General features: G+C 39.1%; 1 protein-coding gene across 2 annotated transcripts in view; it reads right to left on the bottom strand.

The window, feature by feature from the left end:
* The window catches only part of LOC145984483 (uncharacterized), a 236,083-nt gene that overhangs the window by 36,644 nt on the left and 179,477 nt on the right, over positions 1-19,962 (bottom strand). The gene's annotated exons all lie outside the window — the stretch shown is intronic.

Consider the following 19,962-nt stretch of genomic DNA (forward strand, 5'->3'; position numbering starts at 1 on the left):
TGACCAACTCTTGTTCAAGACGATAATGTCAAACAGTAAGTCTGAGTCTTTCCTGTCTTTGGATAAGCATGCCTCATCTGTTCTTGATGTGATGCCTACATTGGAATGAACTCTGCTACAACTACAAACACATTTCAGTCTCATTTATTTCATTTTTATAAGCCACCATAGGCCATTTTATAACACAGAAATACCATACAACAAAGTATAGCTGACCTTTAAATCTACTTCAACACAGTTTGTTCACAGTACATCTCATTTCTCAAAGCTTTTCAAACATGCACTATATTAAATATATATATACAAGGTGTACAACTTTGCTTCCGCCGTTTTCCCCCAAAAATATGACGCTGTAATGAAAAACATTGCTTACCCAGGCATTATTCAAAGTATTGTCCATCGCTGGCCACTACTTTCTCCCATCTTTTGGGCAGCGTACGAATGCCGCGTCTAAAAAATTGTTCATTTTTGGAGGCGATCCACGAATCGATCCACTTTTTGACTTCTTCATAAGATCGGAAGTGTTGGTCAGCCAGTTCATGAGCCAATGATCTAAACAGGTGATAATCAGAGGGAGCGATATCTGGAGAATAAGGCGGGTGGGGTTAGAGGCCTGCACAAGACCTGGAGCAGACCCGTTCGCGAGACATCGCTCCTGAAATGCCATGCAACCTGCGCAACACCCTCGCTTGAGCACGTTGACTGACCATCTGCCCAGATCGTTCTTGGCAGGTATCGAAAACCCGCCGGGTACCCGCAGTCGTAAGATACTTAGTAGGTCTCAGTGCGTTCATTCAATCAACTGCACGCCCCTCCCTCTGCATGACGTAGTTGCTTCGACTAGAAACTGCACCGGGCGCACACCTGTCTGCAGTGTTGCCAACTGCAATATATTTTCACTACTTAGAAAAGGGAACTCAAAGCTTCGTAAGCCACATCGCCAATGAAATGAGATTTACGAATGTTGCTACTCCCCCCCCCCCACACACACAGATTGAAATAGGTTTTCCGTGGCACAGGATCCATAAGTACATGTCGTAAACAACCAATATACGTATAGATATATAGTGATATAGGGCAGGACTGAAACATGTCACGTTCGACGCTGAGGTCGCGAGTCGAACAACACACTGTTCTACTGCGAACACCAGGGCCGTAGCCAGCCATTGGCCAGGGGCATTGCCGTTACCCTCGTTTGGGGGGGGGGAAGTACTTGGATAAACGTGCCAACAACAACAATCACAATAATAGTAATAAACGTAGCATGGAAGGCATTATTATCCTCATAAATCATGCAAAAAGGGGGTGGAAGTCGGTTCTCACGCATTTGTGTTGAAACAGAGGATTAGAAATATTTTTTTCAGCACGTCAATTTCACATTAGCTAATAATGGAAAACAATCACACAAACTGTTTTTGAAAGAAAGAAAATGCATGATAAATGCATTCCAAATGTACATACATATAGCATGTAAAATTTCCATCTACAATATTTACTTTTCACATGGAGCGACGTAAAATAAGAAATACATATGATAACACTAAATTCTTTACATATTCAAAATTTCATTAAAGCATATATATTATATAAATACATTACATAATCAATTCATCCAACTCATAACAAACCAACATTAATAGCAAATAATATCACGGGCCGCCATGGCATTCTCTGTTTTAAAACTTTTCTCACTTAGATCGTTCGGCGCCAAGGGCTGACTCCCGCTACCCCCTTGCTACGGCATTGAACTTGACGAGACTGTATAATATTTTATAATATATTTCTACTTTCATAAAATTTGAAATCAAGGGGTTGCAATTACCCCTCCATTCATTAGTTTTCAGTGAGGAGATTTTTGTTTTCTCGATCATTCATTTAGTTAAATGAAGCTGTAATATTGCGTGCATTTCCTGGCAATAAGATAAAAACTGCTTACAATGAATTGAAATTGCTAAGTATATAAATTCTCCTTGGAGGAGAGAGCTCCTCCTAGGACTTCGTAGGATTTACGAGCTACGTAAGTAGGCAACACTGGCTGAAGCTGTCCACGTGGTGAAGAAACGCCTGGAGCGACACACTGCCGGAGGGCTGTTTCCTTCCAGCAGGTTTTGCAGGCGCCCGGGTCTTGTTGAATGCCCAGTTACCTTGTAAGCGCAGAGTGCCTTGAAGACCAAGAACCCGGGTAAAGACGCAAGTCGACTCGTTGCCGTGGGCAGGCGAGCAGGTATACCTGTCCTCTCATGAAAGTGGGCAGCGGGTAGGTAAAAGGCAGACTATGCTGGCCTCTGGGTGGGGTAGGACGTCCCATCTTAATGTTTCCAAGTACGTTTTCACCACTTTGGCAACGTGGGGTCGTGCGTTGTCATGCTGCAAAATCACTTTCAGAAGTTTTGAAATGGCTTGCTGTGTCACTCCCAATGATCGTGCCAATTCTTCTTGAGTTTGACGCGAGTCTTCACTCAGCAATGTCTCCAATTCTGCATCTTCGAAAACTTTCTGTCTTCCACCACCATGCCGGTCTTCGACGTTAAAGTCACCGTTCTTGAAGCGTTGAAACCACTCACGACAGGTTCTCTCACTTATAGCGTCCTCACCATACGTAGTGGAGAGCATTCGATGAGCCTCAGCCGCAGTTTTCTTCATATTGAAACAAAAAAGCACGGCAGGGTTGCAAGGAACACACAAATTTTGTGAAAAATGACAAACTACCAACCACATTATTAGCTGTAGAACGAAGTGAGAAATGTGTCCAGCAAACTGAACATCATAGCCTACCAGCCAGAAGATCAGCAGTCATCTCAGGGGAAGGAGGAAGTGAACCAACGATATGAGAAATGGTAAAAATGTATTCAAAATGAAATGTCAATGTCGGATTTTGTCTCGGCCTACATCTAAAATATCAACAACAATAAATTTTATTGGACTTACTGCTTACACGTGGCTGTTTAGGTCCAACTACATGTCAAATATTTGCAAATCTTGTAGCAAGGTTGATATCTACAGGTTTGTGTCCAGATGCCATGCGGTATTTTTGTGCTGATAACGGAAGTATCTGAGGTTCACCTTGTTATATTACGGCTAAAACATGTACAACCACAGTAACAATGTTATGATGAATCAGTAGCGAATATATTGCCCTGTTCAGAGTTGCAAACTATTACATGTGTATCCGGTGCATAGATAAACACAGTCGGCAGAGAGCTTGTATTACTACTACTTATATCCCTGTATTTTCAACCATTTTTGCCACGTGCCTCATAATGCCATGAATATACATTATATTATGTGTTGCTTACCTTTGGAATTGAGTTCTTTCATTTATATTTTATCAACTGTTCAGTGTGTCACAGACAACTACAGATCAGAAGGACGTATTGGATAGACTAAATTGTAGATGCCAACTTGTTAACTAGATTTGCAAATATTTGACATGTAAGCTGAGACAAAATTCGATATGACCACTTCCACTTGAATTCTATTTTCTTTCTACTATTTTTCGTATCGTTTGTTTACTTCCTGTTAGGTTAAAGAAAGTGTTTTCTCGTTTTGTGTTACGGTACATAATGTGGCTGATTGTAGCTATGTCATTTTTCACAGAGTATGTGTGTTCCTGGCAACCCTGGAACGCATCGCTTCATGAGGGGATATGACGTCACAAATGCAATCAAATGTTGTGTGTGGTTGCCAGCATTCGGGCAGCAAAATGGGCTTTTTTGAACAACTGTAGCACCGAAATGACGCACCAACGAGGAAAATGTTACCGAGAAAAGTTGTTAGTTTTGATGTCCTCTATACGTTTTCGTGGTCCGTGTGTGCCATTAAAATGACACCCTGTATATATACATATATACACATATGGTTAGCACATCGCGCTGCGATGCCAAGGGTCCCGGGTTTGAATCCCGGTCGGGCTTGGTTGTTTGTGAATGTCCATTCATCCATTTCATAATTTCATCACTCATCCCCATCTTCGCAAATTAGCCAAGAGGCACAAAACACGAAGTAAAATAAACTAAATCAATCAATATATACACATACATACATACATACATACATATATCAAAGTATTCTCCGTGCGCGCGGAGGCACCGTTGCCATCGTTCTGGCAGCTCCCGAATTTTTTGGCGTAGAAAGAACTTGGTTGTTGTCGTAGCCACTGGAGGACATCGCTCCGCAGTGCTTCATCTGTCGTGAATTTCTTCCCTCCCAGATGGTCTTTAAGGGGTGCAAACAAATGATAATCACTGGGGGCTAAATCCAGACTGTAGGGGAGATGGGGCAGAACTTCCCAGCGCATGTCGGCCAGAGTTGTTGTTTTCACATTGGCCGTGTGAGGGCGGGCATTGTCATGGAGAAGAATGACATTTCCAGACAACATACCAGGTCTTTTCTTGCGAATGGACTTTCGTACAGCACCACTCAACAATGTGGAGTAATACTGGGCATTAATCGTGCTCCCTTTGTCCAGAAAACCCACATGGATAACGCCCTTCATGTCCCAGAAGACACTTGCCATGACCTTTCCAGTGGGCGGCTGCGTTTTGCTTTTCTTGGGGGGCGGGGAACCTTTATGCCGCCACTCCATGCTGCGTCTTTTGGTCTCTGGGGTTGAATTGTGCAACCATGTTTCATCACACATGATGATGGATTGCAACAATTCATCACCTTCTGCTCGAAACCGATTCAGAAGCTGTTCACAGACCATCCTGCGTGTCCACTTCTGATCAAATGTCACCTAGCAGGAAACCCACCTTGCACAGATTTTGCGTAAGTGGTTGTGAATGATTGTCTCAACACTCCCGACACTGATATTCACCTTGGCAGCAATATCCCGCACTGTTACTCGCAGGTTCTCAAGAATCATTTGCTCAACACGTGTGATATTCACTGGTGTGACTGCAGTCGGGCGAATGTGTCCATGCGCTTCATTTGTCACCAGCTCCCATCCTTTGTGAAACTGCTCACACCATTCGTACACTCTTGTCCGCGACATCGTTTGTTCACCATACTTTGCTTGCAATCGTCTGAAAATCTCAGCTGGTTTCACTTTCTCCTTCACGAGAAATTTGATTACACACTGCTGCTCCACAGCCACAGACACATGCCGCCATGTTCACTGCAACTGCTGTGCATGCGCGAAATACGTCATGCCGGGTGCTAGTTATTCGCGAAGGAATACATTACGTCACCCACACGTTTCATCATGATCCGGCTATTCATCGATTTTTTACGTACGAAAATCCCAGTCAACCTTGAATGACCCTTGTATGTATGTATATATATATATATACATTGTCAAACTATAGCTTAAGTGATGCACCAAAATATTTAAGTCTCTTTTCTTAATCTCCAGAAATGTAGTTCAGGCAGAAATTTGAAAGTGTCATCAGAATTTGGAGATGCATCAACACACAAAAAATCAATATTTCATCAGCCATCTTGAAATGCTTTTCATCAAATGCAAATGCAAAACAAAATCAATTATTCGATGGGTGTATTTAGTTGAGAAATGGATTTCAGCTTAAAACTCCAAATTTACTACAGTTATTGTGGTCTCAAAATTTATGACTTACTCCCACCCTCCTAAACCATACACCATATTACAGAGTTTTAATTAACAACTTAAAGCTCAAGTGATGCCCTAACATGACTTGAGACTTGAGTAATGAACATGGAAGCTCAAATAATAGTGTAACTTTAAGCTCTTGCAAGACATGTTAAATCAGTCTGTCATCCATCATCTTCAAACATGGCGACCAATTTTTCTCAAATACCATATGACACCAATCTCTCAAGTTATCTTGGAACTCTAAATATTACAACTCAAAAGCTTTACATTTATGGTAAAATGTACATATATGATTTCACCACCACTTTTCTCCTAAATATTTTATTGTAAAATTCTGGACCGATGAATTCTACACAATAACAGAGTTCCTTGTACTCCGAAAATGCATTCTAGACAGTTATGACCATGTTACGATAAGGTGTGTAGTACATGTAAATTCTGCCATTGTGTGAGGGCAGCACTGCCAAGAGGCAACAGCTGACTGGCGGGGTCGAGTGATTCACGTCAGACACTTGATGTACAGACTGTGAGCGAAACACTATCTTTTTCTGCAATCGGTGTTTGAAGTGGACTGACTGATGATAAAGTTGTAGTATTCATGTACTATGTTCTTTTTTCCTTTCTGAAATAAATCTGTTGTTCAACATGTGGGCTTTCAGTGCAGCATGGTGATAAGTGGTGCCTGAACAACAGACTCGAACAACAAAACGCAAAGTATTTGGTCGTTGCGAATTGACCGGTGAAGGAAGAAGTTGATTTGATAAAATGAAGGTGAGCAGCTATTCCGCAACATGTAGTGTGATGGTCGCGAATGTTGAGGAATATTGCAGTCAAATTATAGTTTAATCTGGACATTCAAAAAAATGAAACCAAACTTGTTGGAGCATACAGTACTACTTGAGATGTATTTCTCACAAAAAGTTCCAAAGAATCCCATTTGTGGGTTTCAGAGATATGACATAATCAATATGGCCACGGTTAGAATTTGTAGTGCAATCATTAACCCTTTAGTGCTGGTGCGGAGTGTTGTGAACACCCCACATGTTAAAACCTAACTCTCCAAACTGAGTAAATTTCACTAACTAGCTATAATTTTTGTTACCTTCCTATTTGAATCTTATCTTAACAACTAACCTAGAATCAATTTTATCACTATCGCCACTGTTCAGTAATTACAGTAATAAGTCCTGGGTGTTCCTAACACCCCACGCCAGTACTAACATTACATAAGTATTTTGTGACACATTTTAAAAATAAAGTTCTATCTGAAATAGCCTACTACGATAATGTGAATGAACAACAATGGGTTAAAAGAATAAGCTAACAGGCGAGCCAACAATGAGCTGCAATAAAATAGAAAGATGTCAAAACAAAGTGTGTCTGCTAGTGTTGCCTGATAAAGATGTGTCTTAGTCATATGGGTACGATTTGTCATGACTGCTATAATGCTAAAGACTTAGAAACAAAATAAAATGCCACAGCAACGTCAATGAATGTACTTTCCCAAATTATTGTTACATGCATAGTGCAGTCAAAATGGAAAAGAAAAGAATGAGTTTGTTTATGTTCTGTAATCACATAAGCCTATAATGTCCTCTAAAAGAAATTTTTTTTGAGAACGAATAGAGAATAATTTAGTAAAATTTGGTTATAAAGGTTAAAATAAATATTGTAAACACACTTTAACAAACTATTTTAGTAAAATGTCATTGTAATTGTTTGAAAGTTGTGTTAAAATAACATACACATTGTAAAAACATAATGCAAGTCAATTAAAGTAATCATTTCCAGGGGGGTGTATAGAACACCCCGCACCAGCACTAATGTTTTGAAATAGAGCACAAGTAGTCAAGGGTTAAAAGTGTATAACTTTTCACAGGATAAAGATAGAACCTTTGTTTTTGCATCAAATGAAAGAAAATCGATTGGGCAATGTACTGAATAAATTATATTATAAGTACTGGATACATTGTCTGAAACATATTAACATAGATGGAGAAAATTATTTTTTCATTACTTGTTTTAACGTTTTTTTTCATAAATTACTTATTAATTATAAAGTACTATTGACCATTTTGACATTATCATTGTAGACAGTTATAAGGACTTTACAACGCTACCTGGCTCTTTTCGCTACTATTAACCATAAGGGAGTTATTTGATTTAATGTAGTGGTCGCTTGCTAGCTTATATACAGCCATACTAGTGCAGTTGGAACATAAGGAAATCACCAATATGATCAGGTTTGGAATCATTCACTGTGTTTTGGAGGTTCCAGGTTTCAACAGTGGCACCAAAATCAATGCCAGTCTTCGAGTCTTTGAAAAAAATACTAGTTGTCTTTTGACAATCTCTATATATACAGGGTGATTCAAAAGTTCGACATCATAGAGGAACTCCATTATTGGAGCAGATAGCGAAAAATGGAAAGTCATGGGAAATATGCAGTTTCCAGTCAAAGAGAAATGGTTAAATAAATGGTTAAGTTCAAGTGAAAATCAAAGGCAAAAATAGATGACCTTCGAAGAAAATGTAAGCAATATTAAGATTACCACAGCCGTATAAATGAAGCAGTAATAATGCACGTACTTACTCCAAAGACAACAAAAACGTTTTTGGAATACTACATTGTCTTCAAGCCATATACCGTGCGTTCATTTCGATCTTCAGCCGAGAGATCGGGAAAAGCGTGGCGGGCGGCGCTGACGGAGATGCCGACATTTGCGGCCTGTAATGCCCGCTTATTTTTATGGACATATGCAGACATTTATATAAATATTGCAAAACGAGCACTAACCTGTGTTATAAGAGTACGGTTTTAATTTTAGTAGCTTAGTGGCTGTATGTGCTGATGATTTTGACACGCCCATCTCCTGTGAAACACGGCGTAGAGGTTTGTTTGGAGAACGTTCTAACGCTGCACCAATTTCATCGAGTTTTGCTTTAACGATCCAGTTTCTCGTAATTTAAGGACAAGATGTCTAACCGTATCTCTATGTGAAGGTGAAACACCTGGGAATTTCTGTACAAATTGCCTACACACGTCTCGACACGAGTCTGTTTTAACGTGTCATACATAAAAATTCTTTGTTCCAACGTGAACCTTGCGGCTGGCATTCCAATTGCCTCACTGACACAACACACATACACACTGCAATAACACAATCAAGTAACGGCAAGTAACCAAGAATAACACTCTTGCGCACAGTACGAAATTAACATGCTCTTGGTTTACACCACTCTGCTCGCCACTATATTCACAGCTCTTGTCTTCAACTCGTCGCGAAGGAACAAAGAATTCGAGCTCGGAGATTTCGTATTGCAAGGAAGCTCACGAAAACCATTGACATTTAACGGTTTCGTCTGCAGCGTAATCTTGATACAGTGTTGCACATTCGAAACCTCCAAACGATCCCCATCGACACAAAACTCTTTCAAGGATATAAACTTAAGCAGGACGTTACTGGTCAAAACTATGATTAAAATGTTTTATTATTTGTGGCTCTTAACATCGCTTCTAAAGCGTATTTATTTGTGTATATAAGGGCAGAACTTCTTGCAGAATAACTTTTGCGTGTTATAACACAGGTTGGTGCTCGTTTTGCAATATTTATATAAATGTCTGCGTATGTCCATAAAAATATGCGGGCATTACAGGCCGCAAATATCGGCATCTCCGTCAGCGCCGCCCGCCACACTTCTCCCGATCTCTCGGCTGAAGATCGAAATGAACGCACGGTATTTGAAGGTTGCTGCTGAACTTAACTCTAATTGATGTGATGTTTGATGGGTATAATTTTGGCCTGATATCCGTCAGTCTAGAGAACACTTCTTGAGATAAAGGGATTGTAGCATTTTCTGTCAATTTCTTGTTTAGTATTCTAAATATGACAAAAATCCTGCATTCTCAAGACCTACGTGTTGATATGGGCTGTCCGCTCTAAACTGGAAAGTATTTGCTGTTTAGTAATTGGACTCGCAATAGATGGCAGCACCTACTTCACTACATTTGCTGTGGCTTAATCACGCCACCTGGCAAATGACGTTGTGTATGTTTCCTTGAAATGCGAGCTGAAGCAGTTCAACACACTACGATAGAACAGTATGTCTGGTGCACTAACAAGCGGCAACACGGGTTCTCCTTGTAAGATTTAGTTGCTGGTTAGTTAGCATTTGGTAATTGTGGTTGAGTTGCCTTTCTCGGCATTCACAATGCTAAGCTCAATGCACACAACAGGAACTTTGCTTCATATGCTAAGATAACACGAACATTCGACTGAGTGTTTGACTGCATAAAACGTGCAATGTTTGAAATGGTCAAATTCATGAATTGGCTATTCACGTTTTTCTTCTAACGAACTACGAAGTGCTCCTTGTATCAAGTTAAACCTATGGAAGAATCCAGTACAAGTTTGGAGGAATACATATTTCCAGTGGAATGAAGCAGATTACGAGAAGACATATTTCGTAATGTTGATAGTACCATTACACACAAAGCCACATTCAAATGGAGGATAAAGTAATCATTATATTACTACTACCAGAGATCAACTAGCACTACAATTACAGGTATGAGATTGAACTTATTACCAGGGGTCATTACCACGATGAACAGTGTTTTGAACCTACAACCTCCGACTTATCAATGATGCGTGTTTCAAAAAAGATTGTGCAAACCTCGCCGTGTAGTACTTCTCCATACTTTTCACATGCATTAAGCAATATAAGAGAGATAAAATCTAAGTACTGAAATTGTCATATAATTACACAACAGTGTGCCTTGAATTGTAAACTCAGTCTGAGAATTACGTAGTTGCAGTAACTAGTGAAAGAAACTTAAGAATACTAAAATAAATTAGTGTTGCAAGTTAATTTTGTTAAAATTACATGAACCTAAATAATGCTCAGTGTCATTGAAGTGATTAGTTGATAAAAGATAACACAGGGCCGCAAATTAAATTCAATTTAATGTCGTTTCTTGTTTAATAGGTGAACTATATTATTTGTGCCATGCTGATCACGAATATGAAATTTGGTTTTCACTATTTGGGCTTTGTCCAATATTGCATACTGTTTTATTATAATTTTTCTTTTCTTCAATCAGAATAAGTAGTTTATCACACTAAACGCATCAACATGTTTATTTTAAAATGAATATAGACAGACACAAAGGACCCATATAATATAGAAAACGACATATAGCAGTATATAATATACACACAAGAAAATCATTACACAATACATATTTTTCAGTTCTGTTTAATACGCTTTCTTCTGTAAGCTTTCCTAACTTTCTTGTGACTTTCTTCTGGCGTTTCTCTGTACAATGCCCAACAGTAGTCAGCCATCATGCTAACACTCCAATGTCCTGGATACCTTTTCTCCATATCCCTCGTGTCCTGGTGGAACCATTCACCTTGTTCCTCACTTAATTCACCGAGATTTTGTGGAAAGTTATCAAGGTGTGAATGCAAAAAATGTAATTTGAGATTCATGTTACAATCCAGCTCTTGAAATTTAAGTAACATATTCTCAACAACTTCTCTGTAATCATGACTTTTGTGGTTAACCAAGAAGTTCAACACTACACTTTTAAATGCTATCCAAGCATCTCTTTCAGCTACAGTCATTGTTTCCTCGAAGTCTTTATCATTCATTAATTTCCTAATGTCTGGTCCAACAATTGTTATGTGCCTTCACAAATTGTTTAATCAGCCCTAATTTGATATGAAGAGGGGGAAGTACAACTTTCTCAGGACTGACTAAATGTTGTTGTACGATGTTCTTTGAACCCAGGTTTAATGTTTTCCCTATTGGCCATTCTTTTCTTTCCCACTGGTAATTTCATGCCTTACTATCCCACTCACAAATGTAACATGGCTTTTTCGTATAACCACATTTTAGTCCAAGTAAAATGCTCAAAACTTTAAGATCACCACACACCAACCAACCATGGTCCTCATATTTAATTTTATTAAGAACAAGTTGCATATTGATGTAGGTTTCTTTAAGTGACACAGAATGAGCAATAGGAACTGAGGGGAACTTATTTCCATTATGTACCAGAACAAATTTTAAACTTGTTTTAATCGAGTCAATGAATAGCCTCCAATCAGTTGAAAGACAAGGAAAATTTAACTTAGTCAGCAAATCAGACACATCACAACAAAACACGAGAGAATCTTGTTTCGAGAAATAAGGCACAAACTCTTTTTCTCGGTGTCTGTACAAGGAAAATGTTGTTCCACAAGCCAGCAAGTTATTTTTGTTAAGTCTGGAACCCAGAAGCTCAGCTGATTCTTAAGATAAATTTAGGTCTCTAACTAAATCATTCAGTTCACTTTGAGTGAACGGTATAGGGTCACGAGATCCATGGGGGGGGGGGGGGGTCATAAATGTCATCTTCCATTTCACTTCCTTTCACTGAATCACTTAGTGAACCAGCATCAATTACATGCTCAAGACATGATGGAGGTGTCGGCACAGGCAAGTCTGGACCATGCAACACAGGTCTCATTGCAGAGGGAATATTGGAATACACTATCCTCTTCTTGTTTCTAATATTTCGACCTTAACAATTTCACAGGAACAGAAGTAACTATCATTGCTATGATCCTGAGGCTCGCTCCACACCATGGGTATTGCAAATGGCATAGATGGCCCCTTTCCCATGCTCCAGTTTCATAAAGATTCCACACATGATCTACATACCATGTGTGGGGCCCACAATTTATCTTGATCTCCTAGTTTCATTTTAAAGTATGCGTAACATGCTCTTCTTACAAAATATGTAATTTCCTGCCTCTGTACCTGGGGAACAAACACCACAGATGTAGCAAAATACATCTGGGCTATTCAGACAACCACGAGATGCCATGGTCACACCACAGTAATGTACCACACTGAACAACCAAATGTTAATGTAGATCAACGTATCTTACATACCATGGAAGCAAATTAGGACTTTTGACAGTTACATATAAAATTAATTTCAAATGATATATCAATGTTTTATATAGTATTATTTTCAACATTTAGGCAAGAAACATATTAATTAATTTAAATAAAACAAAACTTCTCTGTATTTAAAGCTTATTCGTCTTTATTACTTGTTGAATAATTTTGAGATGTACCAGTGACTTCTAGAATTGTAAAAAATTCTTGCGTGATGTGAGAAAACTAATGCCAGTTTCAGCATCAGCAAGTTCAAATACATGTAAAACACCCAAAATTATAAAAACAACAGAACCCATGCAGCCCTGTGTAATTCGTCGCAAATAGTTACGTAGACCAATCACGGAGATCGTAATTTTGAGACCCGGAAAACAGCTCAGCATGCTAACATGCTAAAAATACCTTCCTTACGCGAGCAACTAGTATAAATCAATATAGAATTAGAAATTAACAGAAAGGAAAAGAAACATCTAAGATATTGTTATAAAAGAGATAAAGTTAAGAAAGATTACTAAACAGGTTTGAAGAATATGTAAAACTAAGCAAGTGAAGTATGCATTATTATTATTAATTTTTGCTGGTCAAAAATACAAATGCCTTTTATGAAATATAATTATTATTATTATTGAAAAGATAGTTGAAGTGACATGTGGACGCCTATAGAAATATATTATTATTGAAGTGCAAATTAGTAATAAACTCTGTGTATTGCCAATTTGAAGTTGAATTGTTCTTGTTATTAATAATTTAAAAAGAATGGGACTATCTTAAACTGGGTATACGTCACGTACTATTGAACCACATGTGATTCCAAGTTGACCATATAAACTGTTATATGAAGGTGCACATAAATCCAGACGTGATAAGAAAAAAAACCTTCAATAAAAATTGTTAACTGTTAAACTAAAATTTTTGTATGATCATTTGACCTTGCTGCAAATCCCATTATGAAATGAGGATGACTAGATTAGTGTAGTTAGCGGTTGAGGTAAATTGCATAGTTGCCATTTATACTTGTTGCGTTTTACGCAAACTGGAAAGATTTTTTAGGATTAAACATTTCTTTTCTAGGTTGAGAAACAAATATTATTGATAGACTTGCTCGATCATCATTATATTTTTTTTTTGTAAGTCAGCATAAATTAAAAAACGGTGTACGGGGGTCTTGCACACGACTCCCCACTAATACTCGTATTCACTTAATGTTGAGGTACAGTACAAGAGGTGAGACAAGAAACTCTCCCACCGATGTGCTGGGTCGGAAACGCGGCAAGCGCATGCGCGAACATCCCTTATTGTGCACACAGGCAGGGTTGCCGAACGTCATAAATGTTGTGTGAGCACCGAGAAACAACGCGATCGACTTGCCTGTCTTCATTTAAAGGGTGTGTTTGTTTGGTGTGCAGTGTACTTGCTAGCATGGAAGCTTGCAGTTCAGAGAAAGCAAGTAAACTCGGTGGACAGAAAGTAATCCACAGCCAAGGGCAAGAAATTGTATATAATGTCAATGCATTTATGAAAGACGAGGTGGGAGTTCGTATGTCAGAAAATCAGTTGCAAAGGAGGGTGGCTCGCGCATGTGGTGTTTCATTCAGCAGTGTGAGAAGAATTGTACTAATAGAAAGTAAAGCATGCACTACGTTGAAGAAACACTTTCATACGCCCCATAAAACACGACCTCGCCGAAAAATCAAAAGTCATATAGACGAGTTCGATAAGCGTGTTGTGTTCGAATTTCACCTTTTATCCGAAGGGTTTTGAAACAAAGAATAGAGTTCCAAGGCAGTGGGTTTAAGTGGGAAAAAGCAGAAAATAATAGACAATTGCTTATAGAAAAGGACGAAATAAGAAGTTTACGTTCATCGTACCTCAAAGATATAAAAATCTTTCGTCGACAAGGACGATCCATTGTTTACGTTGACGGACTTATTTTCACAGATAGACAACAAAGAAAAAAGCTTGGGTGGATGGAACCGCGGCTGCCGTCAAAGCACCGGTGTCTAAAGGGCAACGTGTAATTGTTGTACATGCTGGCAGTTAATGTTCAAATCTGGAAAATCTTTTGGCGATTACCACCATGATATGAATGCCCAAAATTTTGATTTGATTTATCTTAGCAGAGCATGGTCATTCCGTTGTATGTTTACCACCATACCATCTAAAAAGTGAGAATCATAGAACTTAAGACCTTCTGTAAACAAAAGCACGTGTACCCTAACAGTGTTGCAAACTTATGGGAAAAAATAATCCACATAGCCTGCAAGGTGTAAAAACATTCCATTTGTCAACAGATGCGGAATAAACAGTGTATCACTGAGTGATGACCTGTTGAAAGTTATTGAATGTATGTTTTAAAAAAAGTTAAAAAATGTACATCTTGCCTGGTGGCCGATTTTCAGACTCATCACCGAAGTTCCCTGGCTCGAATCCCGGCATGGGTGTTATTTGTGAGTATCCTTTCATCAATTTCATCTGACGATCACTCATTCTCATCGTCGGGATTAGCCAAAAGTGGAAGGAAAGCAACGCTAAATTAAAAAATCAAATACAAAATGTACATCTTATCCCCCAGAAGTAAGATGGTTCCTTACCAAAGGATTAATTTTCTCTCATGTTTTACTAAAAAAACCTTGCTAGAAGAATGTGACACATGAGATAAATTACGTTTTGAAACCGGGGTTTCTTCATTAAATTTATTTCATGTTGGAAAGTGTTATGGTTTATTATTGTAGATAATGAAAGTAAGCTAATACATATGATTTCATTTACTAAATTAATAATTATGCAGCAAAGCTACCAAGGGAAATAAAACGGCAACTTAGAGAAGCATAAAAGTGGGGAACGAAGACTGTAGAATACAGAAATATTTTGAGGCAGTCACATTTTATTGTATGCTACATATAAAATAAAATGCATATTTGGGGGTGAATTTTTAAATATTGTAACATTTTTCTTCTCTCTTGTTGTGAGGTGTTCATTTTAAATCAACCTCCCTCACCCTATGGCCTGCCCTCCTTCACCCGCAAAAGTATTCCGGAGTGTGAGTATGTCACCATCCGGATGGTGAACACCTCTGTATTATAGATCGACTCCTGCGTCCCACCCCCTTCCCCATCTCCGGAGGATCATCACTGACAATGTGAAATCACACTATCATATGCCGACATCGACATGCCACTTCCGTTTCTGTACTTGACTTAGTGAGAAGTATTGTGGTTGGCAACAACCTAATAACGGATTTCTTCCGCATCATGTAGTCCGTTCTATGAAAGTACGCTAATGGAAGAAAAACGTGTAAATTACATTGGATTATACATTTTAAAATATACGAGGGTGGTTCAGCATGCTCTGCCCCTGACATAGAAGGAACCCTCATAGGAAAACCAAATCACTGCCACTTTTCAACATAGTCCCCTCCAACATTAACACACTTTTCCAATCGGCCTTCCAGTGCTTCAATCCCAGCAGAAAAAAAATATTTTGGTTGGTCCTGCAACCAAGCATTCACAACATCCATAACCTCGGAATCACTGGCAAAATGTTTTCCACAAAGGTGTTTCTTCATGTTCGGGAACAGGTGGAAGTCACTGGAGGCCAGATCTGGAGAATAAGGGGCATGAGGGACAATTTCGAACCCTGCTGCATGAATTGCAGGCAAAGCAACTTGGGAGGTGTGGGCGGGAGCATTGTCACAATGGAACAACAAACCACGGGCGAACATTCCGCGGTGTTTATCCTTGATGGCAGTACGTAATTCTTCAATTAGGGTTGCAGAATAAACACCTGTGATTGTCTTTCCCTGTTGGAGATAATCTATCAAAAGGAGTCCTTCTGCATCCCAGAACACAGATGCCATCACTTTGCCCTTTGATGGTTGAACCTTGAATTTCTTTGGGGGTGTTTCCATTGCATACTTTGGCATTTACTTTCGGGATCGAAGTGGGGAACCCACACTTCATCCATCATAACAAATCTCTTCAGAAACTTTGGCTTGTCAGCCTTTATTGTCCGCAACAGGTTCTGACTTGTCACACGCCGTGTCCTCCTTTGGTTGACCGTCAGCATTCTCGGGACCCAATGTGCAGAGATTTTTTTCATTAACAAATGATGATGAATAATTGAATGCACACTGCCAGTTGAGATGCCACGTGTGTCTGCTATATGGCGGACAGTCACTCGCCGGTCTGCCAAAATCATGTCATGCACTTTTGTAATCATTTCTGCTGTGGTCACCGTTGCAGATGAGCCACCACCATGCTAATCTTCACAGGTCTGCCGACCACATTTAAATTCACGGCACCATCTCTTCACTAGATCATATGAAAGGCTAGAGTCTCCAAGAGTTCCCACCATATCTGCATGGATATCTTTCGGTGTTAGATTTTTCTTGAGTAAATATTTTATCACTGCTCGGACCTGAGATTTTTCCATTGTTTCACATGTGGCTACACTTCTTACTGATCATCAACGTGTAACGAAAAGAGAAATTCTTGTAAATTCTTGAAACTTTGTGGATATTAGTCTAAAGAATGAACAATGTTACATATAAAATTACAGGTCTCTACTATTACTGGAAATGGGTCAGGGGCGGAGCATGCTGAACCACCCTCGTATTTTCATTAAAGGTTTCAGTTTATAAGAATAATACGTGATTATTTTATAAATTACAATCAATCACGTGAACAGCAAGAAAATAGCGCCAGTTTCGAACATGGCGACTTCCATGCATGCAGGAAGGTCTCCCGTGTTTTCAGAGTAGTCTTTCGGAAATACAGCCATTTGAAAAGTGGCAAGAAGCAGGTTGTTCTTAACGTTTATGTGACGTTGTGTCGGTGCTATCCTGAGCAAGCAGTGAAGTTGGTGTCCAAGTGTAATTGTGTGTCTGCGTCTTTGGGTTTTCGGTGTGGTGAAAGAAAGGAAAACGACCAGTCAAGTTGTGAGTCCCGCGGAAAAAAACACGTTGTTGCTCTTATAAACAAGTACAGCGATTTTGAGATAAGCACAATACAATACGAGGTGCTTTCGTATTCTTTCAATCAAAGAGCCGTCCTGTCCACTGTGGAGAAGATGTTGATAGTGATGATTGATGACGGTCTCCCCAATTTTAGCAGCTGATGTTAAATCGTCTCTTGTGCCACGTTGAGTTCCTTTTTGGCAAGCAAATTTGACAGACCGTACTCTGACAGGATGATGTCTAGCGCCGAAAATGCCTCAAGTTCAAAAAGGAAGTATTGAAGCAAGGTAAGAAAATACATTACTTGCATGAGACGTGCGTAAATAATGTGCTTATTATCGTCTTCTTGTTTTCTAATGCACGAAAAACCAAGAGACAGATAAACAATCTCTTTTTATTCCCCGGCTTATCTTTGTTTAGCTTCTGCTAAAACTGGCGGTATATTTGTTGCACAAAGGAGAAAACAATACTCCACATGTCAACAATGTTGGGCAATAATTTGGTGGAAATAAAACCAAAAGGATTGAATTACTGAAACAAATCTCTCTCTCTCTCTTGTATAACTTTGGCGCTGTCATACTGAGAGAGGAGGGGGGAAGGGGGATCTGTTAACCCAGTGTCAGATAAATTGAACTTTTGGTGTAGAAAAATATGTTCATTCTTGAACAAGAACACATATTTAATCACTTGTAGAAAATATATTCTACTTCAATGTGTAGATTATCAGTTAAAGTAAGAATACGTTTTTCCACATTACGTAAAATTAAAGGTTGCGAGTGAGCAGCATATGATGGCCGCACCATTCACGAACAGCTGGTGCGGAGTGATACGGTAATCGAAGTGAGACGGTTGTTTACAGAAGGTCGGAAGGTTCGGGATTCTTACTTTAGATCTTCTTGCTTAGTTTTCTTGTGTTCTCGTTCTGCGTAGACATTTGACTCGTATGCACTGCCAACCCTGCTTCTGTGCGTCCTTCCCCTACATATGGTTTGGGCGTGAGGCCGCGAGGAGTTTCCTGTTTTACCTATTCTACTGTACTGTGAACAACACGGTAAAAGCCTCTAAACCAGCAGTTTTGTAAGTTCTGTTACTATTGCCAAAATTTATGGGATCCCGGACCTCACTTAATATATTTGGTAGCATACTTTTATCCCTTTTCTAGTCAAGGCAAACAGAACATTACAGGATTCATGTCAAAATCACACCTTCCACGAAATTGTAATATAATTAAGCCTTGTTTCCGTATAAAAGAACACTAAGTTGCTGACCAAGGCAGTTTATTAAGATATAAAAACACTTAACATGTAATGTTTCAACCCTGTATCAGGGTCTTCCTCAGACCAAGAACAAAACTAAAGTGATGAAATAAACTACACACAGAAATATTACATACACATAGCAGGGTCACTAGCCACACAAAAATAAATCAAGTTGACAGTCCTTATCTTGGAAGATTTCTCCAAAGGAATTTAACATATCACCTCTTGACAGTTGACTAATGGGTCTACCACACTGACACGTGATTGACAGGTCAAGATTAGCAAGAGTCTGGAACCACCTGTTTACCATTACCCCACCCCTCCTGCCTCTTTGGATATGGATGAATACTTCCTCCTCTGGTCGTCTTCTTTTGTCTTCTCTTTCTTCCTTGTGCAAGCTTCTTTTTCCCCTCATTCCTTTCCTTCATCCTTTCAACTTTCTCTAACACACTCTTCCATTCCTTGTTTATCTTGAATCCTCCATTCCAATTCATGATATCTTCTCCTTTCTTTTCTATTTCTTTGGCTTCCTTCCATTTTCTCACCAGTTCTCTTTTCTCTTTTCCAATTTGCCTAGCTGAATCCCATTCTACTTCATGTCCAGTTTCTCTAGTGTGTTTGAATATGGCATTCCTGTCTCTCTTCAATCTCACATCATCCATGTGTTGCTTTAACCTGTTTTTCAGTTTCTTCTTCATTTCCCCTATATACACACTTTCACATTCTCTGCACTTCACCTCATAGATAGCCCCTTCCTCTTCTTCCTCTCTCTTTTCTTCCATCTTCTTGCTGGCTATACTTAAAACAGTGCATCCTCCCTTCCTGTAAGTTCTTATACCCACTTTCCTCAGCACCTTGCATATTTTCCCTGTGGCATCTCCCATACTTCATATTCCAAACCATCTCTCATTTTCTTTTTCTTCCTTCTCTTCCAGTCCTCTCTCTTTTATTTCTTTCCTTCTTCTGTTGATGTTGGGTCTGTCTTTCTTTTCATAGCCATTCTCTTCCAGTTGTTCCCACAGGCTATTAATCCTGATTTCTTCTTCCCCTTTCTCTGTCCATATCATCTTCATTTGGTCCATGTTCTTTTTATAAAATTATGTTTTGTTGTGTCACCCACATCACTTCTTTTCTGGCAGAACACTCCTGCCGAACACTTCCTTTCATATCATGTAGCCACAATCCCCATTCCTCTCTTCTTTTTCATCATAATATCCAAGAAATTT

The sequence above is a fragment of the Lepisma saccharinum genome, chromosome 2 (genome assembly GCF_977018435.1).
Source record: "Lepisma saccharinum chromosome 2, izLepSacc3.1, whole genome shotgun sequence".
Taxonomy (NCBI): Eukaryota; Metazoa; Arthropoda; class Insecta; order Zygentoma; family Lepismatidae; genus Lepisma; species Lepisma saccharinum.